This window comes from Varanus komodoensis, unplaced genomic scaffold, assembly GCF_004798865.1.
Source record: "Varanus komodoensis strain SLA01 unplaced genomic scaffold, ASM479886v1 scaffold90, whole genome shotgun sequence".
Classification (NCBI taxonomy): Eukaryota; Metazoa; Chordata; class Lepidosauria; order Squamata; family Varanidae; genus Varanus; species Varanus komodoensis.
Genome location: NW_025336599.1, coordinates 2,457,419 through 2,476,341, shown reverse-complemented (window position 1 = coordinate 2,476,341; position 18,923 = coordinate 2,457,419).

The following is an 18,923-nucleotide window of genomic DNA, read 5'->3' as shown; positions in this document are numbered from 1 at the left end:
TCTACAACTTCATCTGTGTCACACTGTGTTGCGTTACACTGTTAGTATGTGACACTGTGGTTGTGATGAGGATTATTGGGATAAGATCTGCAGAGTACTTTGAATGATGCAAGTGCAAAACGGAAGGATGGTGGCACTTGCTTTGTTTGCAGGAGGCCCAGGATCACAATTCCAGGCTCCTCCAGTTCCAAAAAGTCCTGGTGACAGGTGGTAGGCACGATCTGAAATCCTGGAAATTCATGCCCAGAATAAATGGATAGTGCAACCTGTGATGAGGCAGATGCCCATGCTTCCAATGAGAAATAATTCATTTATTTCATTACTGCCAAATGGAGGGAATGATTGTATGGCCCCGAGATAATGGCCAGGTTCACCCGCCACGAGAAACCATGCCGAAATCTTACTGTGGCAGGTCTGTTGTGTCAGTCAGATTCAGTTCTGGAATTCCCATGTGGAAGGAATAGTATTCTGAAACCACAGAGTGAATCAGTCTGTTCCAAGTTTTCCACGCTTCGCCACAGCTTCTCTGCTCATCTGGACCTGAGATCACAATTTTAAAGCTCTCCTCTAGCACCATGTTTCAAACGCATCCACTTTTTCCTGCCATCTTGCTTCACTGGGCATGTTCAGGCAGAAAGAGCTCCACAATTCTCAGCCAGCTAAACATACACAGGGCTGCACCCCCAAAGTAGTTTCAAAGGGCTTCTCAGTAAAACAAGGCAACCCTGGCCTGCAGGTGTGCAATCAAAGAAGAGCAGAAAGTGATGGGAAGGAAGAGATGGGGAAATTAAGTTTTTCAGCAGGGCTAATGGAATGGTCCCTTCATGGATCACTGCCTTGCTGTGGCGAATGGGCTTGTGTAGTGCATTGAAGCTATGAGCTATGCCATGCAGGGCCACCCAAGACGGACAGGTCATAGCAGAGAGCTCTGACAAAACGTGATCCACTGGAGAAGGAAATGGTAACCCATGCCAGTTCCCTTGCCATGAAAACCCCATGGACAGCACCAAAAGGCTAATCAACCCTGACTGCTCCTTAGAAGGCCAGATACTGAAGATGAAACTCAAATATGTTGGCCACCTAATGAGAAGGAAGGACTCCCTGGAGAAGAGCCTAATTCTGGGAACAATTGGTGGCAGAAGGCGAGGCAGACAGCTGAGGAGGAGGTGGCTGATGGAGTCACTGGGGCAATACGTGTGGACTGGGATGGACTCCGAGGGAGGGTGGAGGACAGGAGAGCCTGGAGGAATGCTGTCCTTGGGGTCATGGTGGGTTGGGCACGACTTTGGAACTAAACAAAAACAAAACAGAATGGCTTCAGAATGCCTGGAGTCTGGTGTCAAATAGTGCACCTGGAGCCTTCCTCCTTCCCAGGGTTGCTCTTCAGCAGAAGGCCGTCACCACCTCTTCCACCATCTAGGAAACAACTATTTGGTTTTAATCATCAAGGTCCAGAGTCACTGCCACGGCCTGTATGTGTGTGATTTGTATTCCAACCTTCCAGATGGACATTCCAGATTGCACATGAATAAAACATGGGTTTGGAGGACTGTGCTGGCTGTAGAAGCTGCCCGTTTCCAAAGGTACATATTTGGCGAGGAATGCCAGCCAGGCAGCCTGGCTGCCCACGTTGCCACTTTGCCTCTGCCATTGCAAGTCAGTGAGTGTGCAGGCATTAATCAATTGCAAAGGCAAACTAGAAAGCAGAGACATCACCCTGCCAACAAAGGCTATGGTTTTCCCAGTTGCACTGTATGGCTGTGAAAGCCGGACCATAAGGAAGGCTGAGTGCCAAAGAATTGAGGCCTTTGCATTGTGGTGCTGGAGGAGACTCCTGCGAGTCCCTTGGACTGCAAGATGATCAAACCGGTCAGTCCTAGAGGAGATCAACCCTGACTGCTCTTTAGAAGGCCAGATACTGAAGATGAGACTCAAATACTTTGGCCACCTAATGAGAAGGAGGGACTCCCTGAGGAAGAGTCTAATGCTGGGAACAATAGATGGCAAAAGAAGGAGGGGACGGCAGAGGAGGAGGTGGCTGGATGGAGTCACTGGGGCAGTGGGTGTGGGCTTGGGCGGACTCCGGGGGATGGTGGAGGACAGGAGAGCCTGGAGGAATGTTGTCCATGGGGTTGTGATGGGTTGGGTATGACTTTGTGACTAAACAAACAAAAACAACAACAAAATGTGTCAGAGAAGTGGCATAAGATTAGGGGTCCTATGTGCCACTTGTTTTTCTGACAAATGACTGATGTTGGAGAGGCTGCTCACAATGAAGTTCACAAGTATGCACACTCTTTTTGTGATAGTTCACCATATATATGAATGTGGGGATTAGCAAAGCTGGAGTTGAGCAATGTTCTCCAAATTCCAGCTCAAAGCTTGAGTCCATATCAAACTGCCTATTTTTTTTCCCCAGATGAAAATCCATGGAAATTTTTTGTGTGTTTCCCAAAAACATATCCATGAATTGTGTGCATCCTTGAAAAGCATCCTTCAGTGAAACAGTGCATGCGCACATTTTTCAGAAGAACACATTTTTGCACGTAGATTTTTCAAAGGAGTGCCCACTTTTACACATTTTGTGGGGAGGGAGGTGGCTTTTGCCTCAAAGCATTTTGCAAGGTTCAGAATATACAGACTCTGACAGCTGATCATGCCTGGGTCTATGCTGAATCTGGGGAGTGTGAACTGGATAAATTCTATCCAAAAATGCCAAGGAAACATTCCTAGCCATGCACCCACGCAGCTGGAGGTGTTGATGTCGGTGGCAACCCCGCTGGCTTGCAAGCTGCCCTGGTGCAGCGAGAGCCGGCCTCAGGGTTCACCTCTGGGGCCACCCGGCCCAGCCTCCCACCCGCTGCCATCGCACGGTGCCAGCTGCAATAGGGACAGACAGGCCTGGAGCAGTGCCAGTCTGGCAGGGGGATCCATGGGCACGGCTGGGGCTGAGGCCGCTGGCTCCAGTGGGCAACTCTGCTGGCTTCTTATTCTCATTTTGAAGACAGAGCATAATTTGGGTGCAGCCAGCTGGGCAGGTGCTCGCTTCATTACGTGGGGCTGAAAGGGGCGCTGGTGGCTGAGCAGATGCATTCAGCATGAGGCCAGCCGAAGCAGAGACTGTTCTGTCCCACAGCATCAGGGCGAGGGGTGCGCCGAGTCTCTCTGGACCTTGGCTCGTGCCTGCCCATCAAACGTCCTCAGTGCTCATCCCTCTCTGAGAAAGTGAGCTGAGCCTGCAAGAAGCCCACAAGCATCCTCAGAGCCCCAGTGGCACCACTGGGAACCTTCCCCACCTGCCCTTCCCAGAGGTGGAGAGAGGGCGTACCGGATGCTGTTCCTGGCGGCCAGCCTGGCACTGCTGGTGTGGCGCATGGGACTCAACTCCTGCAGAGTGCCTGGTGAACTCTGGGCATGCTCACCAGAACTCACGCTTTGGGCCACGGCAGAGCAGAGCAGCGTCCAGCGGATTCCTCACACGGTCCTAGTGGCAGTACAAGCGCCTTTCCCTTTACAAACAGGGTCAGGCTTGGCTTTACTCCCACCTATCAGGAAGGTAGAAGCAGTTGCGAAGCGTATTAGTAGTGTGTTTCACAAGTGAAATAACCCCCACCCCCGTGTGCCCAGGAAAAAAAGTCAGGTCTTGGCATCCCCTCTTCCTGAATTCTGTTTGAGGCTCTGACATCTTCGCAAGAATCCCCCATGGTATAGCCCTGAAGAAAGCTCGCAAGAAACTTGTGAAACAGGGTTGGCTGAGTGAGAATTTGAACTTGGGTCATGCTCTGTGCCAGGCTCAAATTATTCATGCACAGCTTGCGAAACTTCTCTCTCTCTCTCTCTCTCTCTCTCTCTCTCTCTCTCTCTCTCTCTCTCTCTTTGAGGGGGAGTTATTTTTTATGTTCATGAATCACATTGCACTCTTGGAAATGGTCTTTGGTCTGTGCTCAATCTGAAAAGCACCTTTCTAGTAAAAATTGCTTGCAAATTTGCAGCTGTGCAATCTGTGAGGAAGAGCTCTGTTGCATCTGTCCTTCCTAGGGTGTCTGCAGGTGCTGGAAGGACAGGACGCCGCTGGAGCCCTTTCTGCACATCACACGTTATTTTGTACCTCTCTATTCGGTCCATTGGGACTCCCTTGTTTTGAAAGCTGCACTGTCCCAGAGAGGAAGTGTTCCTCCCAGGGGAACGCTCCCATGGCTGAGGGTGTGTGAGGCAGCCAGGCTGGGGAAGGGAATCCCTCGGGCAACCTGGCCTCAGCTCCTGAGATTCCAGCCCGCGTGCCCTTAGCGCTGACTCCACCTTGTGTGCACAATCCCATGGGTGTCAGCCAAGAAGCAAGTCCCCGTGAGTCCACAAGGCCAGCTCGTGCATGCACCACCCACTCCCTGCTTGCTGACTGTACAAGCAGAATTCTTCCCTACACGTGGCTCGTGAGTGTTCCTGAGTGTTTGCATACTTGAACTTGGCTCAGTGCACTTCCTGGCCAGAGCTGAGTGTGGAAAAGTAGTCCAGCAAGCACAGGAGAGCCATATTCTGGCCAGATCTTTGCACACCTGGTTCCAGCTACTTGATCATTTTATTCTTCGACACCCATCACCCCCAGTTAGTGGAGCCAAGAGCCGGGGATGGTGGAAGCTATGATCCAAAACATCTGGAGATGGCCATGTTGGGGAAGAGAAAATGTTCAGCCTCCCTCTCCACAGTGGGGGGCTTGCAACATCTGGCCATAGCCATTGAGTTGGTGGCCAGACAACTGACAACGTTTGACTGGATAATTGACCCGTGAGCTCCCCCAATGCACGAAGATCTTGCTGGCAATAAAAACAGAAGACGTTTTAATGGCACCATCTATACATAATTGTTACTGTGATCATTAAGATAAGCTCCATTCTTTATCAAATGCTACTTGCCATTTTATTTTTTTTAATTACTCAACCTACAGTGTGGAATGCACTTTAATTCCTCTTTATCCAATTAAAGTGCTTTAAGCCTCAATGCCAGTCTAACCCAACATAATTGTTCTAATCCTTCAGAAGTATTCTCAAATCACTTTCATCCAATTACTGTAGTTAAATTGCCCTGGTTAGGAAGAACCAATGAGAGGATGGTTGAAATCACACAGTGCCTATTCTATTATCATGGAAGGATTTTGCGGAGTGAGGAGTACAGGAGCCTTCCTCTCTGTTCTTGTGAGAATGAGTGGGATTGGAGTGTCCTTTCGCAAAGCCTTTGAGTTGTAAATTGTCACAATGCTTCCTTTGTAAGGACAGATGGAAACTTTCACATGTCATGCTGGATGAATATACTTTGCTGTCAAGGGCATGCCAAACTCCCACAGTATTTTCTGTCTCTTAATATTGTAGAATAGTCTCTCTGCTATATCATTCTGCGAAGCTTATATTCTCTGGGGCCAGTTCATACATTTGCTAAAACGTCACCTAGTCGTTCCTCATCCACTGAGAAGTGAGAAGATCTCACTTCTGTTTAATGTTGGATGACTCTGACAATTTCAGTTATTTTCAATTTCTCATGCTCCCAGTCTTAAGTTTGGTTCATTCTGAAATTTGAGAAGTTCTGCATGGAAATTCACAATTATTTTTGTGCACATTTCCCCCACTGCAAACATTTTTACATACCCTTTTGCGGGGCCTGGTATACACGTCTTGGTGACCTGTTTTTCTAACATACTATGTCTGACCATTATTTTCTTTAAAACATATTTATACATGTATGCATAAAATGTGTATAAAATGAATATATTTCTCTATACCCTTTTGATTGTAGAACTCTGTAACAAAATTTGGAAAAGTGAGGAATTATTATGATTATTTTAATATTTATAATTTCCTCATCCACACAATTCCGTAACAAAACCAGTCACCACCATCATTATTATTACATTGCATTTATATCCCACCATTCTTCCTCTTGCGAGGAGTCAGAATGGTAACAGAGTTTCAATCTGCATAGTGTTTGTGAAATCGGGTATGTTTGCATTAAAATGTGAACTTAGTGGATTTCTACCCCACCCATCATGGTCTTAATTTAATTTAATTTAATTTTTTTGGCAGGAGGGGGCCAAGCGATGTTATACGTGATGTATGGCAGTCTGTATTGTCTCTGGATGGCTCCACCTGAGCCTTCCGAAGTGAACAGAGGGAAAGTCAGTCATTTGTGCTGGCAGGCAGGCAGGCAGTTTTGAAAAATGCAACTCAAGTGAGAATTATTCCTTCCCTGCCCAGAGGCACTTCTTTGAACTTCTCCAAATTTTCCAAGGCAATTCCCTGGACAAAAACTGGCATTCAAAAATGTGTACACGAGGGGCAGGGGCAGATTAAAACCATATCTTTGTACATGGACATATGTACACAAAGCAGTCTATGAGAAACACTGCTTGTAAGGCTTTGCTTATTTGACAAACGTACACTGAACATGTGCATTCTACAAGAAATCTGACTAAAGATGCATTCATGCTTTTCTGCAGTTTTTTCTTTTTTAATTTCTAACTCAATGCAGAAACAGGCTCGAATGAACTCAGACTGGGAACAGCGGAAATGGCAAAGAAATGGACACTGGCAGATCTGTTATTTCCTAGCTATGAAAAGACCTCTCCCCTAGTTATGAAAAGACCTCTCCCCCCACACCTTTTAGAGTGTGACGTGTATTAATTCAGATACCTCAGCATGTGGCACACCATCTTCTCAGAGGTTTGGGCCCTGGCTGCCTCTTCCCAAGCCTTTCCTTGATAACACAAGCAGATCCTAAGCAGGGATAGGAATTCCAAGCTTGTCTGAATTCTCCAAAAATCACTTCAAAGCTGGTGTCACCTCACTCTTATTTCTTGCTTCTTATTTGCTTTGTTTGAAAGGAAAAGTATGCATTTTTCCCAGAAATGCCCGCTTTCCCCTGATTTACTGAAGCATAAAAATGACATTTTGGGGTGTGTGTGTGTGTGTGTGTGTGCGGTGGGAAAGTACAGCAGAAGAGGCCTAAGTGGAATAGACAGTGGTTGGTGCCGGGTGGGCACAAAGTTATTCCAAACTTTGGGGGACACCACAGAAAAGGCCCAGCTCCTGGTTGCCCCCACTGAGCCACCTCTGGAGGAAGCATGCAGAGCACCCCCTCCAATGCTGTCCGTAATTTCCAGGTGCGTTGCCGTTGGAAGAGGCCTTCTGCCAGACAGGTGAGAAAGCGCCATGTGATCCGCCCCTCTAGCATCCGTGGCCTCCCACTCACACATGGCCCTGCCTTGTATGTCTTACGTCAGGTACCTTGTGTGCAAAGGCAAGCTGAGCCACGAAGAAGCCTGCAAGCGCTCGCGAAATGATGGCTGTGCAACCTAAGTCTGCAGCTTGTGCAGCAGCTGCACAGGGACCGGTCCCTGGTGAGCGCTGTGCAAATGCCAGGTGTGCCCACCAGGAGCTCAGCCGAGAGATGCGATACGGCAGGCCAGCATCCAGGGCACTGAGGCCAGGGGTTCAGGAGAGCGCTGTTCTCAGGTGGATTCCTCACGTCCAGCCAGCGCGAGGGGGGCAACATGGGAGTCGTGTGCTCATACTGCCTGGCCCCAGGTACTAGCCTGGCTCTGCATTTTGCACAAACTGCAGCTTCAGGACGGACTTCAAGGGCAGTTGAAGGTCTGTGTGATTTGTGTTCAGGACAAGACCTCATGCATTCCAAAGCCCAAGGAAAAATCACAAGGGAAGACAGCTCAGAAGAAGCTGCAAGCCCCTTGTGTATTCTGAGACCCTTTCCCGAACGGAGCGTGCCTCCTTGATATAGCAGCAAGTGCCACTGGGGACCTAGCCAAGCCAGATCCGTGCAGTCCCACAGCCTGAGCTACCTTTGCCACACCAGAGTTGAGGAAAAAGCAAAGCAAAGCATGGCTTCCAGTCTTTGTTTCTTATATGCATCCCTTCCACCTGCTGCAGTTTTGCATCATACACAGGTTTGATAACATTGCAGGAAATAAAAAGCCCAAAAGGAAAAACAAACAAACAGATTATACCAGCAAGCAGAAAGGTAGCCCAGTGATAGGCTAGAATCTCTCTCCCTCATGCACTAGATGTCTATTTGTAGGATATTTTTTAACTTAGGAGAGTGTTCAAAATGACTCCCACCTCCTTCTGCATGGGTAGGCACTGGCCCTTAACAATGCTTCGTTATACATGAAATCCAGTGTGATGAAGATGCTCAGCGTTCGCCGACACATACATTGTGCTGCTGGAGTCTGCCACTTCTTATGTGCAGCCCTTACACAATGCTCATCCGGAGTTTGAAAATAAATTAAAGCACAGACAAACCCAATCAGCCGCTCGGTAGAACAGGCTGCCTCCCAGTTCTTCCCTGTAAACAGCTTCTGCGAATGATGTGGGCGAGTGAGTTAATTGAGAAATCTGATGGAACGAGGGCACCGTGAGCGGCAGATTTACAAGCAGAGAACGTGGCTGAAGACAAATGACGTGGCTCCAAAGAGAGACAGCACCGAAACCATATCCAGACAGGAGGTGTTTCATAAGTCAGGAGGCTTGACGGCATGTTGGGATCCATACGGTACGTGCCACATACGGTTACGTGGCGGTTCTTGCAGCACTGCCTGGTCAAGCAACCTTTTGTTTGTGTCGTTGCAAAGTCATGCCTGACCCATCATGATCCCCTGGGCAACATTCCTCCAAGCTCTCCTGTCCTCGGGCAACCTGGGGAGCCCTTAAGTAGCGGAGGACAAGGCAGCACCAAAGTAGCCCTTCTCCATTGAGGAGGCCACTGGGGAAATCGCTCCTTGCCATCTGTCTGGGAGCATGGCAAGGAGTTCCAGGAGATGTGGGCTGCCGAGCTGGACCGCCTGGTGCTCGGCCTGGGCTAGCCGAGCCCTTCCAGCATGCACAGATGAGGATTGCTATTCAGGTTGATTCCGTTACAAATTTACCAAAGTGAACAAAGTTCTCCATAAGCAGGACAAAACACTTGAGATTTTAAACACATTGGACAGGGAAGAAACCAAACTTGAGGGATTCATCCATCCTGGCCCCAGGCCTTGAGGAGACTCTCAGTGGCCACTAGCCTTGTTGGCTATGTGCCAACTTCATTAGCAGAGGCAGTGCGCCTGCCTGCACCAGTTGCTGAGGGGCTTGGGCAGGCAAAAGTCTTGCACCCCTCCTGCTGGAGGGACCCCGTGGGCTTGTCACTGGGTGTGTGGAGTGCTGGACTGAATGAACTGTGGGTCTGATCCAGTGTGCTGCTCTTATGTTGTTTGCTATCAAAAGCCTAATGGCACACCCGTGTATTCAGCCACTATTTTGAGGATGCATTAGGCCACTTCCTCCTCCCCACCCCCTCCTGCTCCTCCTCCTCTTTAACAGCCACATGGTGACAGGCAGTTCCATCCTGAACTACCAAATTGCATAAAATAAATTTGGTTGGTGCACCTGTGTGGCAATTTCGTTTCAGTTTGTACTTTTTCTTCTGCTGACTTTTCTAAAGTCTGCACATGTTTCTTTATTGAGAGAGAGAACTAACCACAAACAACCAAAAATGAAAAACAAGACCACGCTCCAAATGTCGGGACAGCAAACTGTCAAATTCACCAGTCTCTGTCTGCAGAAGTGGGGGAAGGTGCTGTGAATCCTTCTACCAACCTTCCTGGGTCTCATGCCAAATCAATCAAAACTAGATCATTCCTACAATTAAAGAAAAAAATCCTGGGTACTCAGATCCAACTCCATACTGAGAAATTTAAATTAAAGGAGCCAAAGCCTCCATCAACACTGCAGAGACAAAACTAATGAGATCTTAAAAGGATATAAATGTCTTTGTTTGGTGTGGAGAGGACAATGTGGCAGATGAGCAGTGGTGAGTATGTATATGTTGCAGTATCTATCTATGATCTGTCTCTTATCTAGCTATCTGTCCAGAAAGACATGGAATTGTACTATCTCATTAACAGCACTTGCAAGGACAAAGGCATAATTATAATTATTCATGAAAAAGAGGTACTTTGCTCCTTATATTTGCAATAGCTGCAGAGGGAATGAATGACTGGTTACTGAGTGTTCACAGCATAATTCATGTCACAGAGTGGAGTAGCTTGCCAATTCTGTGAATTACGAACCGCCCAAAATCAAGTTCCATTCTGTTTGGGCTGCTTACCTTATGACAAGTGAGATCATCGTCATATTAATATCCTTTTTACTAATAAAGCAGCACTTCCTCTCTGTCAGGGGGGGAAAAACCCTTGCAGCATTTTAATGCTGCTGGCTCACACCCATTTATTTATCCATTTTCTCACAAGGAATGCAAGATGGCTCACCAGATTCTCCTCTTTTTCATTTTATCCTCACAACAATCCCAGGGGCAGGTTACATTGAGAGTCAGTGACTGGCCCCAAGGCACCCAGTTGGCTCCATGGCCACGTGGGGACTAGAACCCAGACAGAGAACCCAGATTTCCTGGGAGAAGATCCTTGAGAGTCCCTTGGACTGCAAAGAGATCAAACCAATAAATCTTAAGGGAAATCAACCCTGCCTGGTCTTTAGAAGGCCAGAAACTGAAGATGAAACTCAAATACTTTGGCCACCTAATGAGAAGGAAGGACTCACTGGAGAAGACCCTCATGCTGGGAACAATTGGTGGCAAAAGGGGAAGGGGAGGGCAGAGGATGAGGTGGCTGGATGGGGTCACTGGGGTGGTGGGAGCGGGCTTGGGTGGACTCTGAGGGATGGTGGAGGACAGGAGAGCCTGGGGGAATGTTGTCCATGGGATCGTGATGAGTCAGGTATGACTTTGTGACTAAACAACAAGATGGGTTCATATTCATCATAAGCATCACTCCTTGTGTGTCCCGGCCTAGTCTGCACATGCATCCAAATGAATAGTTTCGTTTTCTGCGGTGACAGCATGAACAGCCTCACCCAGGGCTGAATATGCTTGTACTCTGCTGTGTGAAACTGAAAAGCCACCTCTTCCAAGCAAATAATAAGAACAGCAATGATACAAAAGGCAGAAGGCACACCTCTTGATAACGTCAGAATCCTGGAATCTCAATTTGAGAAGAGGGAATAAAACTCGGGTTTGTGGGAAAGACCAAGCATACAGACCATCTGAGGCTTTATTGTTTTACCCCAAGGTTCCCGCGGTACACTCACGATAATGCAGGCTGTATTACCGGGCAGGCAGAGATGAACTCTGCTGCAAAGCTTCAATACCATTACAGGGCATTTATAGGTACACAGGTACAGGGCAATTGATGACAGAATGCAGAGATTACAATGAGATTCTGAGGTCATCACATACAGAACAGATAAAGAAATGTCAGTCAATCACACTGTAACAATGAGATCACAATATTTCCAATTGCCTGTATTGACACTTTAGTTGAGTAACTTGAACCCATCTCCAGGTCTGCTCAGACAAGCAAATTCAAGCTACTAGAAACTATTCATGGTAAGCTCAGCCCCTTATCTCGACTCTAAACATTCTGCATGATCAGGGCACATGAAGCCCTCTGGGCTATCAAAAGATTGTTGTAAACTGAATTCTAACAATGACTATTTACAATGTAGATTTGGGCTAAAATGGCCTAGGTAGCCTACAGCTGAAGGTGAGAGAAAGTAGGCGGGGTGGGGGGGGGAATGCCATTTTAAACAGTGACAGCTTGGTTTTGAGAAGGAAGACAGGATTTGATCCCACAATGCAAAGGCACACAGGAGTAATGCTTTTCAGACAGGATTCATCCAAATTTTCCCAACAATGAACTGTTAGCAAACAATTTTTATAGACATTTTTACATGGGAGGATGAAAAATGTCAAGAGATGTCTACTTTTGGATACCTATCACTCTAAACTCTGATGTGCATCAAGGTGAGACTTGGAGCAAGATGCTATTGCAAGGACATAAGAACAGAAGAGCCGTGTTGGATCAATCCAGGGTCCATCTAGCCCAGAATTCTATTCACGCAGGTGCCAACCTCATGTCCATGGAATCCCATGAGCAGGACAAGAATTCATCAGCACCCTCTCGCCCATGTTCCCCGGCAGCATGCTGCCTCTACTACTGGAGTTCTCATATAGCCATCAGGACTAGTTGCCACTGAGAACCTTGTCTTCCATGGATTTGTCAAAGCCCCTTTCAAAACCATCCAAATTGGCAGCCATCAGGTGGAGGCCATTCTTAGGTTCCACTGCAATACACACTTGGTGATTTCATTTATGAATGTGCCAGGGACAGTGTGTGTGTGTGGGGTTTGCTCACTTTTTGCTGAGAGGATCCTTGAAGCTAGTAAAATACAAGACACTGTTTCTAGGGGACTGATATTTAACTTCATCCACATTCTCGATTAGCCGGCCTCCAAGTGACTCATGTTCCATTGTGTAATCTGCACAGAAGTAGACCTACAGTCTTGCCCTTCTGGAACATTGTCACAATTTGTCTGGTAAACAGACCCTACATTTCAGATTCCTGTCTCTTACAGTTCTTTTTTTATAAACCAAAAGATGCCTGGGGTAACAAAATGTCCCCAGATTTGCCTCAGAATCCAATCTGCCAAGCCTTGTTGTGCATATTTCATTGTTATGCATTACTGCATAAAAGATTAAGTCTTAAATTACATGGACTAGCTGAAACCTGAAAGCCATTCTTGTGCTGATTGAAACCTTCTAAGGGAAATATTCAGCCAGAACAAAGATCTTTCATACACATCATTTGCCTTGCCTGAGGTATGATTGTCTGGGGTCAACAATGACCTGTTTTGCAACTAGTTCAAGATTTCTAATTGGCATCACCCTGGAGCAGAGTTCTTAGAGCGAAGTGGGATGGAAAGAGATTTTGTTAAATACTTAGAAGCTGTCTTTGGTTGGTCTGGCATCTTTAGCTCCATGATCCACCTGTTAACAGAATCAACTTTGTTATGGGGGTAGAAGAGTTTCATTCCACCTCCCTAAATGCACATTAACAGAAGGACACGCTTGTGCATTATGCACTTGTCTTAATGTGCATCAGCACTCATGCGCTTTTTTGCCAAGCATGCATTCCATGAATGTGCAGTCATGAACCGGCACAAATCCCCTCTGCATGATTAAAAAAGGTTTGAAAATCTGGGGACTCTGAAAAGCTGGCCTACTGAGTAGCCCACTGTGATTCACTGGTCAGAGTCACTGAAATTCACATTCAGTAGAATCCATTGCTGATCCCGCCAACATCCCTATTCATAGCCTATAATTTCTCTGAAGCTGTTTACTACAATCTTCCGATATTCCTTACCCAGATTAAGGAAAGGGCGGACATAGTAAAATCCATTCCATCTGCATTTCACCCATTGTCGGTCAGCTTTCATTCCACTGTCCATTTTTTGATGGAACTGGATTTTGCACAAATTCAGATGGGCAAATTCTTGAGAATATGCAATCCTTCTAAAACACTCAAATCCCCTGTAATGTTTATTTTTCACACTTTGCAATGGGGACATGTATAGCCCACTCAGTGTGTTTTATTATTTTCATTTGTATCTGTGATGTAATTTGCATGACGTTATGGAAAAATGCGGCCCTCAAACCAATGGAATTTTCACAACTCAGGAAAAGCTGGTCAGCTGTGGAATCCACTGGTCAGATTCGTAGCGATTTGAGATGTACATTGCTCACATCCCTCCCAGTTTACAGCAACACCTTAATGGGTAAACCCTGTCCCATCAAGCCTCCCGCCACGCCCGCCCAGGCCTGACCACATCTTTTTGTTGTTAGGAGACCTGCAATTTTAACCGCTAGCATGGCATTAATGGAATGCTGTGAGGATGAAGCTTCTCAACATAAATAATGGCTCCCCCCACCCCTCCAGTCCCCTTGACTTATGGAATAGATTCACATTTATATATACTTATAAAATAAAGACATATGCGCATCATACTTGGCTTTGTGCTGGAAGAGCCGGTTAGATTTGTCAACAAAATGAAATGGGAGCAATGATTTCTCCTACTCAGAAACAATCCCCTCCCTTGAAACCCCTCACCGTGGGCCCCAGCAGCGCACTCTTTCAATTGACATGCTTCCTGTTGGTTTCTTGTCTTCTTCTGTGACATCTGAGTTAGTTGAAATAAGGGCAATTGTTCATTCTGGGCGTCCTGATGGAGGAGCAGAAAAATTCCCCCTCAGAAGTGACCAGGTGCATTCTCTTATTGAGAAATCCAAGAAAAGCGTGATCAAAGTAGTTTTTATGCTCTCTGAAGGAGAGGGGGTATCTCTCTTTCAGGCAATATTAATAGCAGAATCCCCATTGCCATAGAACATTATTATTATCACCACATTTACAAATCCCACCTTTTCCTCAAGGGGAAGGCAGTGTACATGGTTCTACGCTTTCCATTTTATCTTCACCACAGTCCAGAGATATGGAAACTGGTCCAAGGTCATCCAGATTCCCCACTCCTACCTGGCTCTTCTAACCTAGGGGAAGGTAACCCAATGCTTTCCTTATATTTTGTAGTAAAATTCCACAGTTATTCCCAATCTGTCTACATCCTATGTGAACTGGACTCTGAAACACCTGGAGTATACTGATTTGCTTACTTCTGCCAACCCCTGGGCTACATGGATCCTTTAGCAGGCCTATATAAACATGTCTTCTTGGGTTAGTGAATCCAGCAGTCCTTGGGAGCATCTCTTTCCCTTTTCAAGTAAAGTTAGTTGAAACCTAAGAAGCACAGTCCTTTCCTGAGCTCGGCAGGTCTAGCAGCAGCATAAATCACATTAACAATCCCTTTGGTATGTGGGCATCACATCTGCCCAGCTGAAGAGCTGAATCCAAACTGGAACATTCCCCACTTCTTCAAACAAAGCAAAGCAAAGCAAAACAAACTTTACTCTACCCTCGTGGTGGCTCATGAGGGCTAAAGGGCAGGAACAGTGGACAATGCTTCCTTGGTCTGCTCTCTTGGCCTGACACCTCTTGAGGTGATCCAGGAACCTCTGCCCCCCCCCCCCCCCCCTCTGTTCTAGGGTGTCTCCCTCCTGCACCAGGATGGGTTGGTCCCCATGTTCTGTCTGAGTCTCCTCGCATGATAAACTTGACAGTTCAGAGGCCACTGCGAATTCCCTCTCATGCCTGTCCCACAAGCTGGGGAGAGCGTATCCAGGAGGCTGGACCTCCTCTCTGCACAGTTGACTACTTTGCTGGGTCCTCTGAGATCCAGAGCACACAGAGGTCATTTCCCACTCTTATGAACCGGAGATTCCAGAGAACAAATCCCGGAGTTTTTGCAGGCAAAGCATGTACTGTACCAGTCAGCTATGGCTTTCCCCAGAACTTACGGCTTCCCCTGAGAGACAGCACGGTCGCCAGAGTACAGTCGTCTTAGTAAGGTACCTTCCTCTGACTTCACTGAGCTCGCTTCATACTGCCTATTCCACCCACCAAGTCTTCATCTGTGCAGTGAAGGTTCTGACCTGACTTCTAAGACCAAGGATTGATGTGTATGTATATTTTGCTTACCTTCTTCCCTTGTCAGACTTATCTCACCCATTCTCCTTGTTCTATTGTTTCAGTAGCTTTGTTTCTGCTCTCTTTTTAATGTTTCATAGTTGAAATGTAGGTTTTAAGATCCTTGAAACAGGCCTTTGGCTGTTTGCTTGTTGCACTCATTGAAGTTCCATGAACACTGAAAATGCAAGAATTATAAATGAGACCCACAGCATAATGTTGCAGTGCGAAATGTTCCTCTTCGGTGCCCCCCACAAGCATTCTCTGTGTCATCCTGCTTCTGACGCTCCGAAAAACATTCCATAGCAACTCTTAGTCCATCTGGCTGGTTTAGAGTGTCTCATCTTCCTCACTTTGCTTTTTAAACATTGTCAAATATTCCTTGGGGCAACCCCCGTGCTGTGGATACCTCCTTCCTGTGCTACATAAACGATGCTTCTCATAGCCTGAACACCGACAACAGAGAGAATGCCTCCTCTTATCTGTCTTCCATGAGTGGAAAACATTGTGTGCCTGCCTTGTCCACTGTTTGCCTTTCTGGCAGTTAAGGGACTTCACATGGGTAGCTGAGGAAGACTCACAGCCAGTGACCTCACTGAGCTACATGTGAAACTGGATATAAGTCAGAGTAGATAATATTTGAGGCTGGTTTTGATGAATAAATGGAAGATGATTCTCTTATATCCCTGCTTGCAGAAGACAGACAGTCCTGTTTGGATCGCTGGTAATATTGACGGGCAGTGCATTTCCCTTTCAGTCTGTGTGTATGCATGTGTTCAAGAGATCTGCACTCCGTGAGGCTCTTTTGCCAGGATCTGGATGGCCTCTTTGTGGAGCTCAGCCACAAAAGCTTGCAGAAACTTTTCGTCTTTGCATTGCTCCCTGTCAGAATCTATCTAGATACGGAATGGGATCTCAGTGCATGCCTTGATCATCATATGGCCCAAAGCTACTCATGAGACGTTGACCTAGCACTGAGCCGGTTATTTAAGGACAGCACTGCCAACTTCCATTGTGCTTTACAGACTTTCTTAACCAAAGAGACAGAGGCAATCTAAATGTTAATGAAGGGGGAGACAACAAAGTGAGGGATGGGGAAGACCACTGGATTTTGCCTTGGAGTAGGGCAGACTGTTGGCCCACCTAGCCCAGGCCTGTGGATGCTCCCTGGTGATGGCTCTGCAGCATCCTTGTCCAATCCCACAAGGCTAGGGTGGCTCAGGATGATGTGGTCAATGTGGGCTCTGCAGCCTCTGGCTTCAAGATATGTTTGAATGACAGCAAGGGCTGGACCATTTCTTGTGTGTGCTGCTGCTGTGTTTGGCAAAGATGTGCAATGGATGCTTCTGGGTGGTTTCACATGACATGGCAAATGATGGTGGGGGTTTGCACAAATTGGACTGTTGTGCTTTCTGACCCCTGTCCTGGTACTTCAGCAAGCTGGGCTTGGTTTGTAGAAATCATGAAGTCAAGCAATAGCCTGTTCTGTGATTTCTCAGGAGCACAGTCACTTGTAGCGCTGTCCAAAGCCAGAGAACCCAATGCCTTGTGGTACCAAGGCCAGCACCATAGAGCCACTGGGCAAGAGGACCTGTGGCCACTTGTGCCAAGAGGCTAGACCCCGATTCCCGCCCTTGCTGCTTGCTTGCATGCATGCATGAGGGCACCCCCAGAGGGAGGCTTAGTTCCTTTCTGCAGTGTGCCCAGCCGATTTCCGTCACCTTCTGCCTGAGCATGGATCAGGCACCCCCTCCTGTTCTAGCAGTTCTCTCTAGAGCAATAGATGGAGGTGCTGGTTCAGTTTTCTCGTCCTTTCGGCCGTGCTTCATGGTCTGAGCCCTGTTTGCACAACAGAGATGACTTGACAACTGTGGTGAGCCAAACCTGGCTGTCAAAGGAAGGAGCCTCATCCCTCCCCACAGCCCCCACTGCTTCCTGGGGTAGTTTCTGGAGGACTGAGAGGTTAGGAGATGACAGAAAGGAGGAGAGCTATCATGAGGAGCCCGACCATCTGTCAGGGGCATCCTTGCATAAAAACATAAAGCATGGGAACCACAGAGAGTTGCTTGTTGTGGCATCTGAACCCAACCACAGTGCATGGTTTTTTGAATGGGTCTGCCTGACAGACAACCAAGTGGTTTCTACGTGAGTAATATTTCCATCCTCATCATGAAGTGCTTCCATTGTTGGCTGTGTCCCATCAACCACCATGCCTGAAATTCAGCCCCATGCTGCTACTGCTGCTTTTTCCAGGAGACTGTGATAGCCTCCGTGCCAGGACCATGGAAACCATGATGCTGGGTTGGGGAACTGGAGAAACCATGGTGAAGCATGGAAATCATGTTGTCTCTTAGTGTGCTTTCTAAAAAGCAAACAAGCCAAGCTGAATTACCATGGCAGGGTTCCGATGACACACCAGACCATCCTGTGCAAGAAACCGTTGTGGCTTGTTCCATGCAAACTTGTGCGATGTCTCTCGAGTCCATGGTGCTGAAAACCCAACTGGGGAGAAATAAGTATCCGTGACTGCATCTGAACATGGCAAAAAAGAGGTCATGTCCTATAGGGTCCTGCTGGGCGTTCCTCTCTTGCTTAACAATCTGTGAGATGGATTGTCTGTCTTATCCTATGCCATTGGGTAATCTCACAGCGAAGGATCAGGGGTCATATTGTACGAAAGTGCTGGTGTTAACATGCAAAGTCCTAAATGGCTTGAGGTCAGGTAGCCCAAAGAATTGTCTTCACCCATATGTGCCTTCCTGGACCCTAAGATCCTCTATAGGAGCTCCTGCCAAAGGAGGTCAGCTGTCAAGAAGAGCTTCGTCTGTTGTGGCATCAGGGCTATGGAATGACATTCCCAGGGAGGTTCACCTGGCACCTACATTGTACTCTTTTTGGTGACAGGTGAAGGTCGCATTTTCCCAAGTATTTTAATTTCAGCCTCTGTTTAAAATCTATTTTAAAAATGTTTACTGTATTTGAAATCTTAATACTGCTGCTAGGTCTTACTCAAGCTTCTACTTCTATTTTAAACTGCAATTGTAACCACTTGGATTTTACACTTTATTTTATGCTTTTAAATGGTTTTGAATGGTTGAAAACTGCCCAAAAATGTTTTGTTATCAGATGATACAAACATGTAGTCAGTTGATCGATCGATCATCAATCAAGAACACCTCTCCAGTTAGCTCAGCCTCCACTGAAATTCTGAAAATCCTAGTGGGTGGTTTGTGAAGAAAAGATCAAAGCAGTTTATGAGTTAAAACTGCTTTTTTCCAGCTGGCCAATCTCACTGAGATTTGAGAATCCTCTTTTTCTATATCTCTGGGACCTCTCACTCAGTTTAATATTATTATGCACACTCCCTTCCTGTATGCGGCTTCCTGATATCACTTCCTTACACTGATGTTCTCTTTCTCTCTCCCTGGCATGCACCCAACTCTGAACAATGCCCTTA